Source organism: Silurus aristotelis, assembly GCF_946808225.1.
Source record: "Silurus aristotelis genome assembly, chromosome: 28".
Taxonomy (NCBI): Eukaryota; Metazoa; Chordata; class Actinopteri; order Siluriformes; family Siluridae; genus Silurus; species Silurus aristotelis.
In genome coordinates, this window is record NC_139601.1 from 7269451 (window position 1) to 7291520 (window position 22070).

General features: G+C 36.8%; 1 protein-coding gene across 12 annotated transcripts in view; it reads right to left on the minus strand.

The window, feature by feature from the left end:
* Window positions 1-22070, minus strand: part of atp2b4 (ATPase plasma membrane Ca2+ transporting 4) — a 109133-nt gene that overhangs the window by 82668 nt on the left and 4395 nt on the right. Inside the window, exon 1 of one of the 12 annotated variants that reach the window (XM_083533959.1) lies at window positions 1693-1830. The exons of the other annotated variants lie outside the window; for them this stretch is intronic. The gene's annotated coding sequence lies outside the window, so the exon portion shown is untranslated. Of the gene's footprint in view, window positions 1-1692; window positions 1831-22070 lie in introns of those variants that run through there. 12 annotated transcript variants of the gene reach the window in all.

Sequence of the window (22070 nt, forward strand, 5' to 3'; positions counted from 1 at the left end):
TTCCTGCTGCAGACACAGTCTCCGTAGAAAAGATCTAATCTAGTGATTGCAACCCGTTACGCTTGTACAAGACCGTTTACAACCTACAACTAATTTTGTACCTTCTTTGCATTTTCTGTATGACTAAGCATTCAGTCTAATTATAAAAATGATTTAAAGAAGTAATTATTACTCATACTGAGGGGGTTACATGGGGTGTGTTGGGGCAGTTAGTCAGCTTGTGAGGTGTTCAGTGTTTATTTATTTCAGAACCTGCTTTATTTTGGACTTGATTTCTATTTTGTTTAGGTTTTAGCAACAGCAAAACACTACAACAGAATATCAATGTACAAACTACAGGAGTGAGTGGAATTGGTCAGAATCTATTAAAAAAGAAAAATTTACAAAAAAGAAAAATCTTCTAAACAAACTAATCTATTGCCAGGAATCCAGATTGCAAAAGTGGTCATACTCTATGAGTGGGAGGGATTTCATACTCTGTTAAACACACCTTCCAATCATAGACACGTGAACTCATGTATGTGGAAAAGGGCAGACAGCGATTTTCTTTGACTATATTGTGCTGCTTATTGACGTGGCATGCTCAGGAGTTTTATCCTTCCTGTGTCTCGGAGGAAGCATATGATAACATTCAAAGGATGAGTATCTCTAAAAGAATTTCATACCCGCATAGACAGGGGATTAAAATTACATTCACATAGGATACAACAGTAGGAATAAACAGACTGCTTTCAATCCATCTGTTCACTATCCAAACATGGCAATACATTTGTCAATAATGTATTCAATTCAAACAAAAAAATTCCAGCTATCATAGTACCTGCTTGTTTGTTCAGTTTAACTCTGATCCATGTACTGCTATCAATCCTGTATAACAATAAAGGAAAATTAATTATTTTTTTTTTATCTATAAAATGCCAAATGTGTACCTTTCTAACAAATATCTAAAGTTAAAATCTAATAAATAATCAATGCCGTCTCTATAGTTTTCATTTGCATAGCGGAAAAGTTTTAAAAGGCAACCTCGACCTTGTTTGAGAGACTTAAATGGGGTAGCCGAGCTCTTCTGCTGTTGTGCAGTCAGGAGGGAAATTGGGAATGTCCCGAGGCAAGCCATGGGCTATTAATAAAGCATTGGTGTGTGTATAAGAGGGGAATCCCTGCATAAATGCACTTTATTCTCCAGCATGAACGGTGTCGCTCCACAAGTTTAGAGTTGCATTAAAAAAACAAATGCCTTTAAAAAAAAAAAAAAAAAAATTGAGAAGGTTTTAGATCGCATCAGCACAGCATGTCTTTTAATCGTCTTTACAGACCATTTATTCTTTCCTCGCTGACATTTGATTGCAAACGAGGCCACGTTCTGAGGCAAAAAAAAATTTTTCATCAAAACACAAAGGTCCAGAATGCCTCCTGGTTTCATTCAGAAGAAAACAGAAATGTTTCAGTCTTCAAACTAATGTTTTTGAGGTAGTCATGGTTTTCCAGAATGATGGCACACTGTTTGGAGTATTCTGTTCTGAAAGACTGAATGAACGCGTAATGTGCGTGTGTATATTCCCAGTTCAGCCTCACATAATAGGCATGTAAGAACCCAATTCCACACATTCCACCATGTTTTTTTCCCCCGCATTCCAACCTAGCTAAACTGAGGCACAGCGAGGAATACCATTCCAAACCCTTTGCGCTTACCTTACAACCTTTTTCCTATTCATATTATCCCCTTTGCTTTTATGGTTGCTGTACCACAACTCGCTCTGTCTGCCTGAATGAAGGAAACATGTAGAGGGGGAGAACACAAGAAAACTTTCCACTCTTTTTTGTTCCTTCCCCCCCCTGTTTCCGTCCCTCCTCCCTCATGCTCAGACACACCCAAAAGCCTGTGTGGGTCGTCTCTGCATTTACTCTACGCTGTAGTCTGCTCAATGACTGTGTGTGTGCTTGAAAAAAAGGCAGGGCACCAATGGAAAAAAAAAAGACAGGATATATAAATTCTTGGGAATGCTGAAGCTGCATAGGCTGTATGAATGTTAGTTTATAATCCCAGCGATTATATTCATAGTTACTACATAAAGACATTCATTTTCATTTAACAAAGCCAGAAAGCTAAAACCTATTCAAAAGGCACAAACGCATAGGAAGACCAAAGTAAAACAAATAAAATGAATAAAAAAAGGGATCAATTCAAGACCAAAAAAATGCCTAGAAAACCCACCCATTAAACAAACATGTTAAAATGTCCTACAACAGTCTTTTTCTCAGCTCAACAGCCTCCATTTTTACCTGTGTCACACTCTCTGGAGCTATAACGCCATCTGCGCTGATGTTTGGTTTAATGTATGGTCTAGAAATTTCAATTAGTGCAATTAGATAAGGAGCAGCAGAGCCACTCACTATGGGATGTAGGATTTTTGATTAACCGGTAAAGTCAGTCAGTAAATTAGAGCTGTGAGTTCCTCAGCAGAGGACCAATACGTTTCTGAAATGGAACCTAATATAAACAAATCTCAGTTTCCAATGTCTGTGTCAGTCATTCCAAGCATGCCTTGGGCACGACAAATATTTGCATATAAGAGAAGCCATATAATTGTCCTACTCAGGCTGGCTAGGCAACCTAGCCTTTAAAGCTTCTAAAGAGAACCATTATATCAAAATGCAATCATCTAATGACGTGCACAGAAGTGTTGTGCAGAGATTTTAAATTGGCTTAAAGAATTAAGAAGGACTGTACCAATACCCATATACAGAAAAAGGGTAGGGCTGCAACAACTAATCGATAAAATCGCTAATGAAATTCGCTGTCAAAAAATCATTTGATTACATAGATATCAAAATAATCATTAGGTGCAGCCCTAAAAAGGGTCTCAAAAACCTTTCGCAAATTGTTCTAGTACTTTCTTCAATGCATCCTCCTCTACTACATGTTCCAATAGGTTAAGCAAAAGCGCCTCAATACTTTTTTTTCCCCCCGCAAGCATGGCCCAATATTTCACGTTAAGTGTATCAAAGAATCATAATACTTTTTACACAAACTGGACACCATTTCTTCACTCAGCATCCCAACAGTTTAAACTTTTGGCGATTATCTTAGAAGGATTAAGCTCCATATAAAACAAAAGCTTGAGAAACTACAAAAGGTGATATTAAAGCATGTCCAATAATGATCTCTTTACTCGCCTGCAGAATTTCAAATCATTTTATTGAGTATATAGTGCTCTGGTTATGTTATATATCTTTGTCAGACTGTTACCACACTGCTGTGGTGTCTTTGGATGTGGAAGCATAAACTTTTTCCTGCACATGAACTATGAGACCCAAACCTGTTCCAGCATGACCATGCCCTTCTGCACAACTCTCTATGAAAATATGGTTTACATAAATCAGAATGGATCATCATGAGTGGCCTGCTATATAGCTCGAAACCCAACTGAACACCTTGGGGATGAATCAGAACGCTGACCTGCACCCCAGGCCTCCATACCCTAACTCAGTACCTGACTTTACTAACACCCTTGTGGTTAAATGGCCACGAATCTCCACAACCACACTCCAAAATATTGGAACATCTTCCCAGTACAGAGGTGGTTATTATAACAGCAAATGGAGACTTAATATGGAATTGGCTATTCAAAAAGGACATGTGAATTTAAGTGTGGTATCCAACTTTTGTCAATATAACGTATTTATAATATATAGAGCTGTTTATTTTTAAATATTCAGTATTTGATTACTAACTACTGCTAGCAAATACTATTTAAAATCTATTAGCAATCTATTAGCATATTTCACATTCAAGTAGCCTCAGTCTCTACCAACAGTCAGACGAGCCTATGCAAATTTACATCGTCAGCCAGACTCAAGCTGCTCATCTCACGTCTTTTCCATCCCTTTGTCCAAAAATTTTTTCTTTGGCTGCCTTATCTGCATTACCATCACCCAGAGCATCAACGGATACCGCAATGCTAACTTTCGCAAATGTCATCCTCCGTTATCATCAGTCTCCTTGAGGGTATTTTGCAGGAAAACAGACAGTCCAAACATACAAGGATCCATGGGTTACTGCTTTTAGCTGAAAGCCAGCTGGAGCACCAGCTCTGCCTTTTATACAACAGCTTATTAGGAGACAACTGTAGCTTTTCAAACCAAATGTCACAAGACCAGCAGAATGGTCAGGTGGCATTAGAGAGAGAGGGAGAAAGAAAAAGCATCCAAAAGACTCAAATTTTACTTCCAACCATAATGGCATTCCATTTCTTATCAATCCTATCCATACCCAGAAAACCACAAACTCTAATTAGGAGAAATAGTGTTGGGGCACTTTAAAAATGTAAAGCAGAAAATCTAGTGACGTGTTATTCACACTATTTTAGCTGTAACATCATCACCTACTACCTCATGTCCAAAACGTACACATTTAGTGACAAGCGTAGAAATGTGCTCCTGCAAACCATATGTGTTTTTTTGTTTTTTTAAAGAAAAAAAGAAAAAATATCTGGCTTCAAAGGAATTGGTAAGCATACTATTTTAGTGCCAAGAAAGCTTTAAACAATGTGTCAAAACGAAAAAGGGGGGAAAAAGAGCAACATGTCTGGACCACTTGATTGACAGGGACTGTGATCTGCACGCCTGTAACAGGATCAAGTAGCATGTGTGACGACACAAAGAGGAAAACTCTTATGAACATGAAGAGGCCCCTTTGGTGTCATTAATACTTCAAGTAAGTCACAGTGGGCAAGCAGCTGTTTCTTCAGTCACACAAGCAATGCGATGCTACAGTGTTCTACTTAATTTAATTCATTTAATTTATTTATTGTAATTAATTTACAATTCCACAAATTTAGAAAGACCTAAAAGAAAACATTTAAATAAGATTCAGGTGACTGTTGCTGAGATGTTTTCCTTCTTTCCACAAGTGTCACAAGATGTTGCGAGAAACAAACATAACCCCTTTAGGTTGTGGAACGTAAAGCATTTGGGAATCATAAGCAGGCTAACAGACTTTCTCTGAAAAGGCCCTCAGTTAACTCGCTCTATTCAATGCCACGATTCTTTTGAGTGTTGTGCATATCGTGGCTTAATTTTAACCTCGGCCGTTATGTCGCATGCGGAACCACATTAGCAGCTGGCTTTAATTCAGCAGTGGAAAAAGCAGCGAGAGGGAGTCTCCAACAAAGAGCCCTTCTTGCACGATTTTTCTGGCACGGAGCCCCAGTCACATGTTGCTGTCCTGCTTATGGCTGCTCTCTTCTTCACTAGGCGCTCTTGTCTGGAGCGGCTCGTAGGAAAAGTGCAAACTTATAAAATTAGTCCGAACGCGTTATACGTTCATGACTTCATGACATTATCTCAAACATATTAAGAGCGTGAAAGGGGGGGGGTAATAAAAAAAAGGCGACATGATCATTTCCACATGTGTCAAAGGAAGTGTAAAGGGTGTGACTTCCTTAAAACAGTGTGTGGACACTTTGATAATTACAGGCAAGTGTGGCTACTTTTAGAAAGTGCTCGGAGGCACTCTAACAAAATTCTGCAAATTAGAACTGATATAAATGCAAGTGGGCCGCTAGGTGTAAAATCCTTACCTTGTTGCCAGTGTTCAAACAAACTTGTTCAGCTCATGGACCTGCTGAATATAATGGTGCTGTTGGAAGGGTGCAAAAAGAACAGTGTTTCTAAAGGCTGAGGCCTGTGGTGAAAATGTCTTCCATGAGCACGACCGCTTGAACAATGTGTAAAAGCAGCCACACCCTGCCGAAAGGAAAACGCATCAGCTGAGGGAGAGGGCATGCCGTGTTTGTACTGCTCATGAGTAATACCGAGGTAACGCGGTTCAAAAGTCTGATGCATTCAAATCTGTTCTAATAGATGAAAAGGCAGGACCGAGCCGGTAGTGCAAAGTTTAAGAGTAGAAGCATAATAGGATCCACAGAGAAGTCCGATTCAAATCAGCCATCGATCCATGAGAATTGATCAGAATGCAGACAGACACCTCAGCATATGGTGGGATGAGTATGCACAATCGACAAGGCAGCCCAGGAAACAAAAAAAAAAAAGGAAAGAAAGAGTGGATGAGGGCATTACAAACAAGAGTTTCCCTATTGGCATTTTTCCAGAACATAAATTAGCAACATGCTTCTACCTGGCATATTCGAAGTACAGATGATCACAAAGAAACAAGAAAAACAGGAAAAAAGTCCATTAGGTTTGGCTGATGATATTAGGAACAGAAAGAACCTAGCAATGTTTTTTTTTTTTTTTAAATGCACTTAAGGCATTAACTATGAGAAATCCACCAAAAGTTCCATGCTGATGCTTCTTTTAAAGTACCACAAGTAGATTTAACTACCTCTTCGACAAGGGATCCAAGCTTAAAAAAAAATGACCAAATCTGCTGTAATTACAAGCTACTTCTATTCATCAAGTTTTTTTTTTTTTTTTTTTACATGGCTACACGACAATATCGGACACGGTGACTAATCCCTCAACTCCACCTTGTCCATCTAATCAATCCCATCGCTTTATTAGTCATGTACAAAGGCACCTGCTGGCTTTCATCCCTCAGCCTAAGGAAGGCGGATTGCATCTCCGCTCAGCGAAAGAGGCTGATTAAGCCGAGCTAATTCGAGGCATCGCTCAACACGAGTGTTTGGGACCACCGAATCATACTGCAGCAGTGCAGGATGGGAAAGGTGGATTCTTCCTGAAAGAACAAGGATCATTTACTGTCATCGTTTTTCAGGGACCTTTGATTGCCTCATGGTTGTCACTGAACTTTTTATTTCCTCTGTGAACTGCCTGGGTGAAATTGAGGCCATAAATGTACTACCACCCTGTTTTAAAATAACAGTTCTCTCTCAAGCTGAGAGACAGCATTGAAGGTTTTTAGTATTTTGGAACGTCTTAAAAAAAAACACCAGAGCAGTTGAATTCTCGATTCTGATTGGTTAGAAGTTTCTCTTAGAGGATTCTCCACACAAACTCAATTTGAACAAGTGAGCAATTGTTGACCTTTTCTGAACAGATATCATTGTTTAGCATTTCAGAAAGTCTGCAGTGTCAGTACTTCATAACATACAAAGCTAAAAGGTGTACATTTTCAAAAATAGGGATTCTTATTATATACATGTAATTTTGTTTTTATTAAAATATCAGAAAAGCATTTTTTTTGCATTATCACCCAGCTTAATACATAGTGGTCATTGTGATAATCTTTAATAACTCATTCAACTTGCTTTGATAAGGTCAGCTGCAAAAAAACAAACCTCTAGAAGACAGATGAATACGCAGCCGTTTGACCCGGGGAGGGTGGGTGGGGATGGGGGTGGGTTGTTTGGGGCGAAGAGGGGAATGGGGATGCTTGGAACCCTAATCAAAGAAATTGGTTCAGGCCATTAACTTGTGTGCTGATTGTGCTATAGCTGATCAATATGTGCATGTCCCACATGACTCTGTGGATATCTCTGAGGGCCTTTTATAGTTAAACTCTAAATAGATCTATATCGATTAAGACTTCAAACAATAACAATTGATCGGCAGCTGAACCATAGCACATTAAACTCAATCTGTTCTTTCATACTAATCCTCAACTTTATATGCTACACTAACATTCCCTACAATTTTACTTGTCTGTAAAAAAGTGCACACTAAAATATACTGATAGTAAAAAACTGTCATGATATACTTCAAGATAGTGTGAATATCAATTTTTTTAGTTCTGCTTACACTGAAAATATTTGGTCGTCTTATACTTTTTGAATATATATATATATATATATTATATATATATATATATATATATATATATATAAAGCTCAAATACCACTGACTGACTCACTCACTCATCACAAAATCTCAAACCACTGAACGGATTGCAATGAAATTTGGAACATACCTTCCTCTTGGGTCTTAGGTGCTCACTAAGAAAGGGTTTTGAAAAATTCGGCCTGGATCGCAGCTAACTCGCGAAAAACGCGATTTCTCACGCATTGTAAATTCTTCGAAATAACAGTACGGATCCTAATGAAACTTAGTACATTGTTTGTTATTAGATGTTAGATGCACGATAAAAATTATTTTCAAAGTAGTTTGCCCTGTATCGGTACTACAAAGGGGTAGTACGTTATTTGTTGACGTTACGTTCTGATCTCTGATCATCCAGTCCTGCTCAGTGCTTACTGCTTATTGCCATATTGCTTAGCGTTCTGCCTTCCATAGCGAAGCACGGGTACTTTCAGCTAGTAAGATCATAAAGTAAAGTCTGTCAACGTGGTTTGAGCTCTTGCTAAACATGTTAACACCACATTTGTTGTTAAAAAAGGATAAACATACACAAAGGCCAGAGAGACATCTGTGGGAGAAAAATTCAAACAATTTTGAAGCTAGGGGAGAAAAAGTCGTAATCGAAGCAATTAAAAATCCAGTGTAAATTGTGGAGAAAGAAAGGATCTGCTCATGATCCAAAACATTCAAACTCAACCGTCGAGCAAATTAAGGTGTCATATCTTGGGCTTGCATTGCTGCTTCTATAACGGGTTCACTAATCTTTATTAATTATCTAACTCTGCCACTGTACATAGAATCTGCCACTTTAGATTGTGTTCAATTTAATTTGGAGGAACTTCATACAGCAAGACAATGAGGAATAACAGTCTGTCAACCGAACAAAGGACTTTATTACACAAAATAAACCAAGTCCAAAATAAATCAAGACCCTAACCAAAACGTGCATGCATTCAACCTACTGAAGAGGATACTGAAGCAAGAAACTGCCCCAAATAAACAACCACTCGAAGAAAATCATCACAAAAAATGTCATGTCATATGCAACCAACTATTGATTGCCATTTACCTGAAGTCCATCTGTTCCTATACCTTTACTCAACAAATAAATTGGGTGGTCTGCCAACAGAGGTAAATCTAAGAATAAATATATCTCAAATCATTTTAGAAGAACTGGCCTTGTTGTTCCAAACCCATCAAAGTGAAACTTTCTACAAAAACATAAAACATTGTATTAACATTTTAAATACAATAATGAATCCCACAATTGTTATTCAGCTGAGCTGGAGGAAGAGAAGACAACAATTCTTATGTATTAGGAACATAGACAATGCCACTGGTACACTTTGTGCCCATCCTGTTTATTTCTGAGATGCCTTTCCATCATCCTGTTTGAAATGACTGTCTCTATGGATGCACACAGTAAATCGATATTTCACACGGACTCATGGTCTCAGATGGCCATAGTCCCAAACTAACACAGCCACCTGCCATGGCTTTGGGATTTCTTATCTTTTCACAAACAAATTCTATCCCATAATAAATCCGCATCAAAAGGCAAACAGGATCTATCTGTGCTCATGGCCAAGAAAAAACAGGTTTACTTTATTTTTGGAACTGTCTTGAACCTGTCTGAACTTGATACTTATTTGAATATGTTATCAGCATTAACAATAATTATACATGCCAAATTATTCTAGCCATAAGGGTAAAGATTGTCTACTATCAATAGCACCTATGAATCTTTACCTTTCCAATAATTTTACAGGAAAGAACATGACACATAATGTATTACGATTGGGTGGTAGAGAGTGCTGTTAAAAGGGGACACTCCAAAATCTCCCATAGAAGTTGCATTGAAAATGTTTCCAACAGGACATAGATAATTTAAAATCTTTTTTTTTTTTTTTTTTTGACATTTATTATTCCCAAAATGTCCTTGCGCAAAAAAGTGATCTCATTAAACTAAAATTGTGTTTATTTGACATGTTGGAATATTTTGTGTTTGATGATGCTAGTACTAAAATGCTACCAAAACTGGTTAAATGTCCGTAGGGATCTACTCCTGTTGCATTTGTAATTGTTGTTGCATAAGCTCTGTCAAATAGTCAAACTCTTTCATCAAGATTAGTTGCTCATACGTGTGCTAGCACATTCATTTCTTTGGTCTTTAGAATCAAAGACAGGGGTTTCTTGTTTGCTCTTTTTGTGCTCTTGTTTGTTCGAGAGCGAGCGAGAACGTGAAAGAATGTCTTTTAAGGAAAGGCTATTAAGCTGGCATGTGAGACACACTGTAAATATTTCGTTTTAGACCTTAGAATATTTTACAAAATCCAATATGTAAACATCAAGCTTTAAAAATTATCCAAAAATGCACCTGTAGACTCTATACAAGCCTTTCAAAAGGGGAAAAAAATCTGAGCATCTGTGTACTGGGAGTGGTCTACCTCCACTCCCACTATACTTACATTTCATGAATGGCGCTGTCCAAATTTTACAAGAGACCAATCAGGGTAGAGGCTAGCTCTGAAATGTTAAATTTGTTGTTCAAGGTTCGACTTAACTATGAATACACACACACACACACAAACGCACACACGTATATAAATTTACTTTCTCCAAACAACAAAATGTACAGTCAGTGTTATAGGCCTAACAAGCTGATATCTCTTTGTGAATTAGAATAGAATAGCATTTATTTGTCACATATACATTACAGCACAGTGAAATTCGTTCTTTGCATATCCCAGCTTGATCAGAAGGGGTCAGAGCACAGGGTCGGCCATGATATGGCGCCGCCTGGAGCACAGAAGGTTAAGGGCCTTGCTCAAGTGCCCAAGAGTGGCAGCTTGGCTATACCAGGGCTTGAACCCCCGACCTTCCGATCAGTAACCCAGCACCTTAACCACTGAGCCACCACTCCCCCACAATCTAAAGTAATAAATAATTTATACAGTAAAAGATCTTAAAGGGAAAAAAAAATAGGTTTTACAGAATAAAGCAGCCGTGATATCTCTTGCCAAACGTGAGGGTTAAGAGGTACAAGCAGTACCTGAGGGAATGCAGCAAATCCATGTCAAAAGGTGTGTTTTCTTTGTTTCCCCAGTCAGAGTTCGAAACTTCCTTTTAAGTTTAGTGCATTTATTCCTCTAGAAGTAATGAAACCCCCAGTTGGCACTTGCATACCATCCGATTTAAAGTGGACACTGCAAATGGATTTATTTCGAAAATGCAAATTAATCTAATTAATTTAATATAGTACTTAAAAAGAATCAGTCTTTTTAAATGATTAAATGACTAAAACTAGCTAAATTGTATATACTAAAAGTTTACACACATTTAAATTGCAATGCTAATAAATGAAGTAGGGGCATTTTGTTCATTGTTAAGGTTTGGATTTTCTACTGAAAATAAAATCTATTATAAAGTCTAATAAAAATGCTATCTTCTAAAAAAAAATAATAATAATAATTAATTAATAAACAAAAGCTTTTCGATTGCACATAGGGTATGTGAATATCGGAGCCAGTAAAAACGGAAGAGACTGGCACTCGTAGTGCAAATGTACCTCAAAATTATAATTTGAATTTATTAGAATAATGCTCTGAAAAGTGGTTTTCTGTATTGTTGAATGAACTCACCGTTTTTTACACTTAATAATTCCTCATTCAAAAATATAGTTGCAGACTGAATAAACAACCAATAAATTGTAGTATAAATAAAAAAAAAATGCTTTATTGTTATTGGTGTAAAACCAGAAGAGAACACCCTGTTTAATGGGACATCCGTTGCCGAGTCGTGCAGCCCTCAGCCTTCCCTGCCCATGTGTGGGAATGATGAGCTCTAAGCCCTCTCTAAACAAGTGCTCTCCATGGAGGATTGAAGAGCTCTCTGTAAAAGATTTCGTGCCTCCGACATTCCTCCTCTCTCTCAGATCTCATTCTCTAAACCACCCTTTCAAAGCAAAATGGCTCGACTCGGTGTGATGAGCAAAAGGCACTCTGCCTCTGGTTCTCCCATTGAGGATCACCTTTGCACAGTGCCTTTTCATTTCTTCATCCTTTTCTCCTGTATGTAAGAAATTAGACCTGTCGAATGAACTTAAACATCCAACAGCTGGAGAAGGGCATGGATCATTACGCAACAGTAATTGCTGCGTGGGCATGAGGATTGGTGTGATGGCTCGAATAAAATTCTCACACAGCTTTGGCTAGAACATGTCTTTTTATGCAGGTTGTCTCTTCGAAACTCAGGCATGTCAGAAAATGATGGTTCTTTTTCTAAAACTGCACCGACAGTCAAACCACAGGTTTATATTAACGCACCCAGTTTAAATAAATAATTGCAAGCTAACGGGTTTAAAAAGAAAACTAAAAATAAGCATTGGTGCACAAATTCATAAGCGTTCGCTGAAAACCACAAGAGCAACTAAATATGTGATCGTTTACTGCTGCTATTTGCTGATTTTAGATTTAGTGTTTGTTTGTTTGTTTAGTGATTGAATATACCTACTTAATGAGCGAGGTAAAGCTCACAAGCCACGACAGAACAGATCCAGTGCGATTATCCCAAAGTTAGCAAACAAACAGTTTACACAATAGCACGTCATTAAACTACAACATTTTTACATGAGGCTATACAGTTTTTGCTTATCCGTGACAAAAGTGTGTTAGCAGCCTGATCGATAACGGCATTCGATGACAAATTTCATTATCTATTATTATTGATTTTATCGAATAGTTGTTGCAGCCCTGAATAATAATAAATTATTAAATGTAACTATACACAAAAAATGATATCGTGTGTCATTCTTTAACAAACAAACTTAATTTAATTGCTGTGGTATAAGAGGAACAAAACACATCCGGGTGTGAAATTATAGAAGAAAAACAGTCGCAGCACTTTAACTAGTTGTTAATTAATTTCTGATTGCCAAAAGTGCGTTATGCTTTCTTGACACAGGTGTAAGATGTCTTAGAAAAAATATTCTGACTGGAATCAGCTGGAGTCTTTCAGGCAATGTGCATGTTAAGTTGCATCGATTTGAAAAAAGCATCACTTTTCATACATTTTCTCAAGTAAAAACTGAGCTCTTTGAAAATTCTCTTGTATGAAAAACACCATTTGCACGTTGCAGTGTGGGCCGAGAAAATGGAGGCGTTCGAAAAACAATGAGGTGTTTTTAGTCATGTGACACAGACATGACCTATTCGACTAAACTCAAAGAAAATGGTGGATGACATTGTGGTACAGTAGCTGTGTGCCTACTATCCAGTTTGATAGTGCTGTTCAAGATCACATTGCACAAACTTTGTACACATTCATTCCCAACTGCATCATTTTAATGCAACAGAAAGAAAACAAAACAAAAATAAATGAGGGAAATGGCACAGACAAGCTTCTTGGATTGTTTTTGTTGCACATGCTCATTACAGAGATATAAATGTTTTGATGAGTTTGTAAATGGCAGTGTGGAGAGAACATGTTAAACACAGAAAGATGCAGTTTTCAGATCTATCGGAATTAAAATTCATTAATGACTTGGGGGGAAAAAAAACACAAAATTGATGAGAAAGTCTAATCTGTGAATCAGAAATGTCTAAAAAGTATTATGATGGAAACTTTTTTGACCCGCTATGAGTGCGGTCTCTTTACATGTAAAGGTCCTTGTTTTGTTTGCAGCCTATTTTTATATAACTATTTTAATAACCTATTATTTTTCACTTTATATTTGGTGCTAGTTTCTCATTTCAGTTCATACTCAATTTTGTATAATAAATATTCCTTCTATTTTACAGTGCCGCTTTCTGTGTCGCTACACTAATCAAATAAAAAAAAATCTGTGTACAGATAGTGTACAAAAACACATTACTATTCTTTTTTTCTTAAGCGTGTTTCTATTACCATCATCAGTCCTGTGTCACCGTGTAGACTGACTGCTGGGTTTGGTACTTCTCAGCTTTCTGAGTGGGTGATTTTCACCCCACCTTTATCCACCCTCTCAGTAGACTCCAATGTGCTATGCTCTGATTACATTCAAAGTGCGACTTGGAAGCGTGTCATCAAGGCTCAAGGGGATCCCACACATACACCCACAAAGTCTCTCTCTCTCTCTCTCTCTCTCTCTCTCACACACACACACACGTCCTTACAAAAATACACTTCATTCTGAGATTTAAGATTTAAACTAACAAAGGTCCATTTCAGACCATATGATGAAATTAAATGTGAATTAAAAAAACAAAACAAAACCCAAATAAAACACAAGGCGCTCAGACACATTGGCAAAATCTATCCAGTGCTGATGCTAGTTTTAAGCAGCATTCTATATAATGGCTGTCTGGCTTCCTTCCAGTCGTATTTAATTTTGATTGAAAAAACAAAACGTAGCAAAATCTTCTGTGCTATAGCTCTAGAAGTATGAAAAATAAAGGCTTTTGCGAATTGCGGTTTCTGTAGAAATTTGGTTGGTATTTTTGAGTTTAGAAATGCAGTTATTGGGTCAGGGCTACTAAAGCAAACTGCTGGCCATTAAACACTTCGTTCTGACTAACGGTTACATCCCTGACACAGCAGATGGAAATGGAGAAGAGCGGAGTCCTATTGTTCCGTGCGCACCTGATAACAGCACGAGTGTCAAAGCTCGCTGTGTCAGGAACATGTGAATAATAAAGCAGACTGACGAGTGCATCTGTGCGTCTGTCACGGGTAGGCCTCGGTCATCATCTCAGTGGGAAACGCACTCGAAAAATCCTCCAAACGACCCTTTCCACATGAGTGACAATGCACCATGTGTTACAGTAGTGAACAATAAAACTTCAGGTTGGGCCTGGGATAACTTGACAAAATGTATCCCGATATTTAATCGAGCTAACAAACCGACCGCAAAATAGCAAAATGGACTCAAACCGTCAGAGTTTTTCATGCAATGATTAAAAAAAAAAAAAAAAAAAAAAAAACTCATTTAAAAAAAGTCCAGCATCCATTCAGTACCAGTTCATTTGAATCATTAAAATAATAAAATAACTATTATCATAGTGATTATATCTGGACAACGAAAATAATTATCACGAAATAATTTATCTTGATATTGAGATCATGCATCTACATATATAACCTAATCCAAGTGTAGCTGTTGTCAGTTTGTTGCACTCTGGGCTCTGTGGCTCAATTAGCACAAGCTTACACATTATTATTAATATTATTATGAAAAAAAAAACAAGAGAATGAGCTGAAAATCAGCTGCTCATTAATCATTACACAGTCATTCTTGACTTGGGAACAACTGTTGGCCACTTCAGAGGTGTTAATATTCTTACTAATGGCAAACTGGAGGGCACAAAAGGGCAGAGGTGATGAAACACATGCAACACACCTGCTAGTAGAGCAACATGAGCATGTGGGGGAGGGGATGTTTTTTTTTTGTTTTTTTTTTTTTGGGGGGGGGGGGAGATTGAGATTACATTTTGTTTCCAGGATCTCCCCAAAGAAAGATTTATTTTTTAGTTGTTGGGGGCAGACCTGCATATGCATGCAGCTATACAATTCAAATTTGTATTTCGTCTTATGTAACATGTATTATACTACAATGCATGGAACCAAATGTCCAAAGAATATTCAATACTCAATAGGGTGTATCCTCATAAGTGTGTCTGGTCCCACTGAGTGTGTGTGATGCAGTACCACAGAACTATGCAGAGCTCAAGCCTCCTAATTCCCCGATTTCATTTACTTTGGTCGGGAAGGGTGCAGAGGACAGCACTCTCGTTTAATTAGAGGGAACAAATGCTGGCCGAGCAAACACAGCTTAACATGTTCGACACTAAAATGCAGTGCTCGGCTTGAGTTCACGCTAGGAATGAGAATGTCTTGATTACGCTTCACACACACGCATCCCATCCATACCCGCCGGATTATGGATAGCGTATGACACTCACAAACACATATTCTGGAAGGAAGAGGCTGTTTTAATTTAACAGAAGCCACAGATCAAAGATGAATCTCTCAGGAAAAAAACAATATTAAATATCGAAAGCATGATCAATATTGTGTAAATTACTTTTAATATGAATGTGTCTATTAAGTGCATAAAATATATGATATTATGATGTGTGATTTTGATGCCAGCTCATTAGTTAATGAGCAAAAGGGTCTTTCCTTTTTACTCATTTTCCTGTAACACTTAATATCATAGAGAAACCCCCCATGTAGATGGCGGTCACAGGTTTGAAGTTTCAGAATGCATTGCAGCTATATAGCACACTTATGAGATTACAGACACTATTAGCATGAACGCTGAAGCTTTGCAACCTTTTTTGGGTGGTTTTCTGTGTAATATATAAAACGGTTCGGCAAAGTAAAATAAGGCAAACATGAAAAGCTTTTAAAGTTAAAAAGGTCACCTGAGAATTTTGTTTAAAAAAAAAAAAAAAAAAAAACCTTTTGCATAATTGAAGATCACAGTTTAATGAGAAATACTGATATGCCAGTAGTTCAGGGTGATTTTTCCCCCCACTCTTTTAATGACACGCTTCATTAATCACGTTCCGATCCCAGAAACTAATGATGTGAAATAATAGGAGCTATATCTGCAGATTGCTGGAAATCACCCCTTTTGAGTTGGCTCATATTTACGAAAATGTTGACGATGTATTTGCCGAACCGTGCTCCGCTTTAGAGTTCGCAATGTACACTGTAATATACCGTGATTGTTATATCGCCTGGTCTACATATCAAGGTCAACTACATATCAAGACATCAATATGTATGAGGGGAATCATGAATTCGAGTATAATTCTTTTCTGTTATAAACAAACCGAATCCAAATTTAAACTAATCAAAACAAATCATAAACAGACTTGCCACATGTAAAAAATAATCTCCTAAGAAAACTGAAAGAGAATACTGAAATCTAATATTGACAGTGGATGAGGATTTATCATGTCAGACAAGTTTATACTGAATAAATACAATGACTTAACCGCAACATATTATATGTCTTGCATTTCTTCCCCTTTAACCGTACTGAAATTGAACCGAACTGTGAATTTTGTGTACCGTTACACCCCTACTGACTACTGAGCTGTCATCAGCCCATTCAGAACAAGAAAGTCATAAGACCTCAGAATGGCCACATGATGTTAGAAATGAGTACATTGTATACTAGCAAGATTAGCACCCAAGACTGCACACATTCTGAATGTTTCTTACTGTCTTATTTCGTAGCATGTTCTCATTTCCTCATCCTATTTCGCTTACTACACAGTGTTCCCTGTTTTGCTTAAATTTCTCATCAGGAAATCCAACTAACAGCATGCTAAATAAATAATATTAGAGCCATAAAACACGTAGCTAAAATGGATCATCAAACACTGGCAGAGTATTGCTATAGTATTTTGTATTAATGTACATATTATATAGTATTTAGTATATCATTATTATATAGTATTTAGTAAAGCTAATTATTTTGTATGCTCTCATTTGCTTTCTTGAAAGTACTCGCTCAAAATCCATGTGGGAATTCAACTGCAATCATGCTAACTAATTAGCAGCAGTCTGGAGCTGTATCAACAAAGCTAACTTGGTTACCTCAAGTTAGAAAAAATTGATGATTAATATTTAATATTCTGAACAGTTTGTCACTATTCCAATGTGGAATTACAACCATAGCAGTGTAGCTAGCTGGTGCACATTATAAATGTTAGCTAGTTGGTTTTAAAGTGAACAAGTATAGGTTTTTGTGTCCACTATTTAAACTGGGGAAACAGAGCTTGTTTCAAACATTAAACTGGTTCATCGTTTTAACATTAGTTACTTGACAATTAAAAAAAATTTACCTGATACATTCATAGTTATTAAAAAGCTTCCATGATATGTAGAATTAGCTTTTGGCTTGTTGTGCTAGACAAAAAAACCCATAAAAAATATATTTGACATGAGATTTTGTAGCTAAATCCTAATCCTCCTATTCAGTAGGAGGCACATTACATACACTATATAAAAACTTTTTTTTTTTTTCACAGAGATAAGTAAAGGTAAGTAAGCAACTGTTCTTCTTCTTCTTTCGGTTTCTCTTAATTAGGGGTCGCCTCAGGGGACAATCATGATGATGATGATGTTTTGATGTGCACAGACATATGTGTTCACGTGTGAAGCACAGATCAGGAATTTACATGGTAGGACATTACCTGCCAACAAGGTGTTACCATATTGCAAAAGCAGTGGTCATTCAAATAAGTTCACCTCGTTTGAATCCTTTTAATTGTTCAAACTGCTTATGAATGCCGTGCTTTTCATTGTGGAATGATGTTTCTATGAGTATAATTTTGGATACTAGACTTTTACCTGGATAAATGTAAACATGAACTAACCAATATAGCGGTGTTTCAGCAACCACCTGATCATGGTCAGGGTTGTGGTAAATCTGGAGCCTATTTCAGGTAAAATTTTGGCAGGAATGCAAACTAGATGGAACCCCAGTACATGAACACCTAAGAAATCAACATGGACAAAAGAAAGACATGCTAATTGGTTTACCATTTGCTTATAACAAACCCCACCTTTGGCCATACTCCATGACTATACTCTGACTTTATTCTGTGTATATTTCCGGACAACACCAAGTTTTCCAGAATAGTCTCTAGCTCCATCATGGCCCTGACCAGTATAAAGCAGTTACTGAAAATAAATAGATAAAACAACAATGCAAGACCTGCATTAGGTTGTTTCACTTAATCAGAATCAACCACTTGGCGCGCTAAGAACAATAACTAGCAAGCTACCTGGCAATAGTTCTGCATAATATGGAAAAAAATAATTAAATATTGGTAATGTATTATTACTTTAAATACCTAAAAAAACACCTATTTTAAGTCACAGGAAGAAAAGTTGTAATGTAAACAGATTTACAATTGTAAAACAAGTACAAAAATTCATGTATAACAAAAAGAGACAAATTGTTTAGACGCTTTGTATATTTAAAAAATAAATAAATAAATGAATGAAATATATTTTGCATGTATACACAAGAACAATTTTCTTGCTGGTTATATACAAACTGATTGAGCAGAGTTGATTTCTTGAATTAACAATAATTGCTTCCCTAAACAGTTATTTTCTGGGCAGCATTGCACGAGTGTGCTGCAACAGCAAGTTTTTTTTCCCCCTAGTCAGAGGAAGTCAGATGAGCATGCCTGCACATGCAAAAAAAAAAATGCCACGAAAGTTCCCAATTATTGTGCTTTCAAAACAGAAAACGTCCCATTTTAGCAACACATGTCCTGTGATGTGCATGAGGGTTTGTGATGTAAAATTCCATCTTGCAATGGAAGATTTGAGTGGGTCATCACTTGCCTGGACCACAGAATTGCCTTAACCAAAAATAATAATAATAATAAAAAATAATTGTATTAAAAATAAAAAAATTAATCTCCTTCCTGTCTCTGGGTATTTTACATTAGTATTTGCTTTAATTTATTATTAATGAATAGCCATTATAAGCAAAAAAATAAAAAATAATGCATTTTGATTAAAAAAACAAAAAAAAACAAAAAAAAAAAAGAGACTGGGTAAATGATGCTTTTGGACTGCATTCAGTTAGATTTATTCTTTGTGATCAGCTCCTGAAACAATTATTGTTCCATAATTAAAATTAATACATGGCATAATCAAAACCACCAAAAAAATATACCCCGTAACTAGCATTAATGCAGTAACTAAAATTATGTACAATTTGATGACAGACCTGGCTGGGGTGGTGGAAAAAAAACAAAAAAAACCCAAAAACAAATACAGGCTCTTGCACAAGAAAAGACTGTGAGTGTGTAATGATAAACAACGAGCCAGGAAAAGGTTCCTGCAATTCGTTTTAGTATGGACCATACAGCTCATGCCATTTACTGAACAGATTTGTTTCACAAGGTAAAGGAAATGTAACGTGATCCACGGCCTGGCTGCTCTGAGCCGGCTACTCACAAAGCAGACAGGCCTACTCATGCAAACCTGAACACACATTAATTAAACCTATTAGATGTTAAATCCACTGGTAGCTAACGAATAGTATGAGAAAGCATTTGCGATTTGAAAGAGAAACAGATAAGTTTATCCGTTGGCTACATGTTGAAATGTTATAATTACAGCAAGATGATACGTGTGACTGAAAACATGCTGGTTCCCTTTATAAACCACACTTACTAAAAATAAACAATTATTATTACTAGATCTGTGATTTTTTTTTCCCCCTTGGTTCCAAAAATGTCCTCAAATATTTTATTTTTATTTATCAATATTATAAATTCTATACTAAAAACGTAATGTTCAACTTATTTCATGACATTCCCTGCTACCTTAAAGTCCCAGTAAAATGCCACAAGAACTGTGATATGATCATGTTTACATATTTGTTTTTAAACAGTGCTTAACAGACTGTTACAAAAGCGAAAACCGTTTAGAATGCCCTATACCACCTGCTGAATTGAACCAAACAGTCATTTGATGAACCAGCTAAATGTGAGAAAGAAAAAAGGAAGGAAAAAATACCTGTACAGTTGAAAAAGGATTTCATACGGCTGCCTTCACCCAAGCCTGTCGAATTTAACAAGGATGATATCCTAGATGATGAAATGCTGTGTGCTTTTGAGTTATGCCATACATAACGAGCATGGCAAGGTCGACCAACAGCGCAGATGGTGCTGAAGAGTCACAGGGTCATTTCCAGGAGGCAACAGTAGACTTTAGGGCTAAAAATTATTCCCTGAGTAACTCAAGTAATTAGAATACAAAAAAAAAAAAAATTATATAATTTAACCAAACACTAAGCATTGTGTTTCAACACGGACAATTATTACTGATGCACCACCTGCTAAACTCTGGTGTTCTTTTTGACAGGTAAACACAGAAGATGCTGCAGAATAAAAAAAATGAAGATAGGGGGGGGAACAACGAGGGTCGAGGAGAAGATTCATTTGGAAGTCCGTTTCCGTCACATTAAAAAAAAAAAAGTTTGCCTAATTCCGAATTCATTTCTTCAAATTTGAGTGTTTATTTCTCACAATTCCGAGTTGTTGGTGGGTTTTTTTTTTGTCAATTTAGAGTTTTTCTTTCTCTTGCAATTTAAATTTTTTCTCTCACAATAAGCAATTTTTTGCCAAGCCGACAGAGTCACCCCTCTGTAAGGCCAGAAAACTTCGAAAATTGAAAAAGGTTACAATCAATAGAATTGCATGGTATCAAACTAAGCCTCTGATCCCTGTTGAGAGCTCTGTCTAACAATCAGCTCTGGATTTTACAGCATGTTTACCGATGAATGCACCAGAAATGTTGGATGTTTACGAGAAATAAACTTGAAAGTGCGAAAAAAATATATATATATATATATTAATTGAGAGGATAAAAATTCAGAATTAGGCAAACTTTTTTTAATGTGGCAGAAACAAGCTTCCAAAAGATTCAGGCTAAAGAAAACGATGGAAAGCTACCCTAAATCTGGGATCATTTCAAACTAAAACACAAAGACAGTATCAGTGCGTAATGACTACTCTTTTAAAAACTTTTGGAAAAAAAATGAAATCAAATTTATTTTTATATTTGTATTTACATTATGTAACATGGCAATTAAATGCACCTAATGGGTTTCATTTACAGAGATATTCTTGTATGCAATTTCAGCAATAAAATGTAAATTATTCTAAAAAGGAAACAAATTATTTTAAAAGACCTATCTTATTTTCTCTTGTATATTTAGTATTGTTTTTTTATAAAGAAAATGTGCTTCTTATCCAATTACTTGATTAATTGTTAAAAATAAATAAAATAAAAGACGTGAAACATATGCTTGTTATAGGCAAGTGTCCATGCTCTTTCTAGCCATGCAGTATACAACAAATAACTAAATCAATTAGAAGTCTAATATAGGTATGATTCAATGGCAAACAATTAAAATTGAAAACCATCTTTCCCTTCATTATCTATGCCGTTTCCCCTACACAGGCACCCTGGAGCCTATCATGGGACATCCTGCAAGGAGTGCCAACTCATTACACACACACACACACACACACACACACACACACACACACACACACACACACACACACACACACACACACACACACACACACACACACACACACACACACACACACACACACACACACGGACTAGAGTACCCAGGCAAAAATCCCTAAAGCTGCTCCTCAAACAGGGAGAACATGTAAAAGCCACGCACACTAGGCAAAGATGGGATTTGAACCCCCAACCCTGAAGGTTCAGGGCAAATGTGTGAAGCTCTAAAC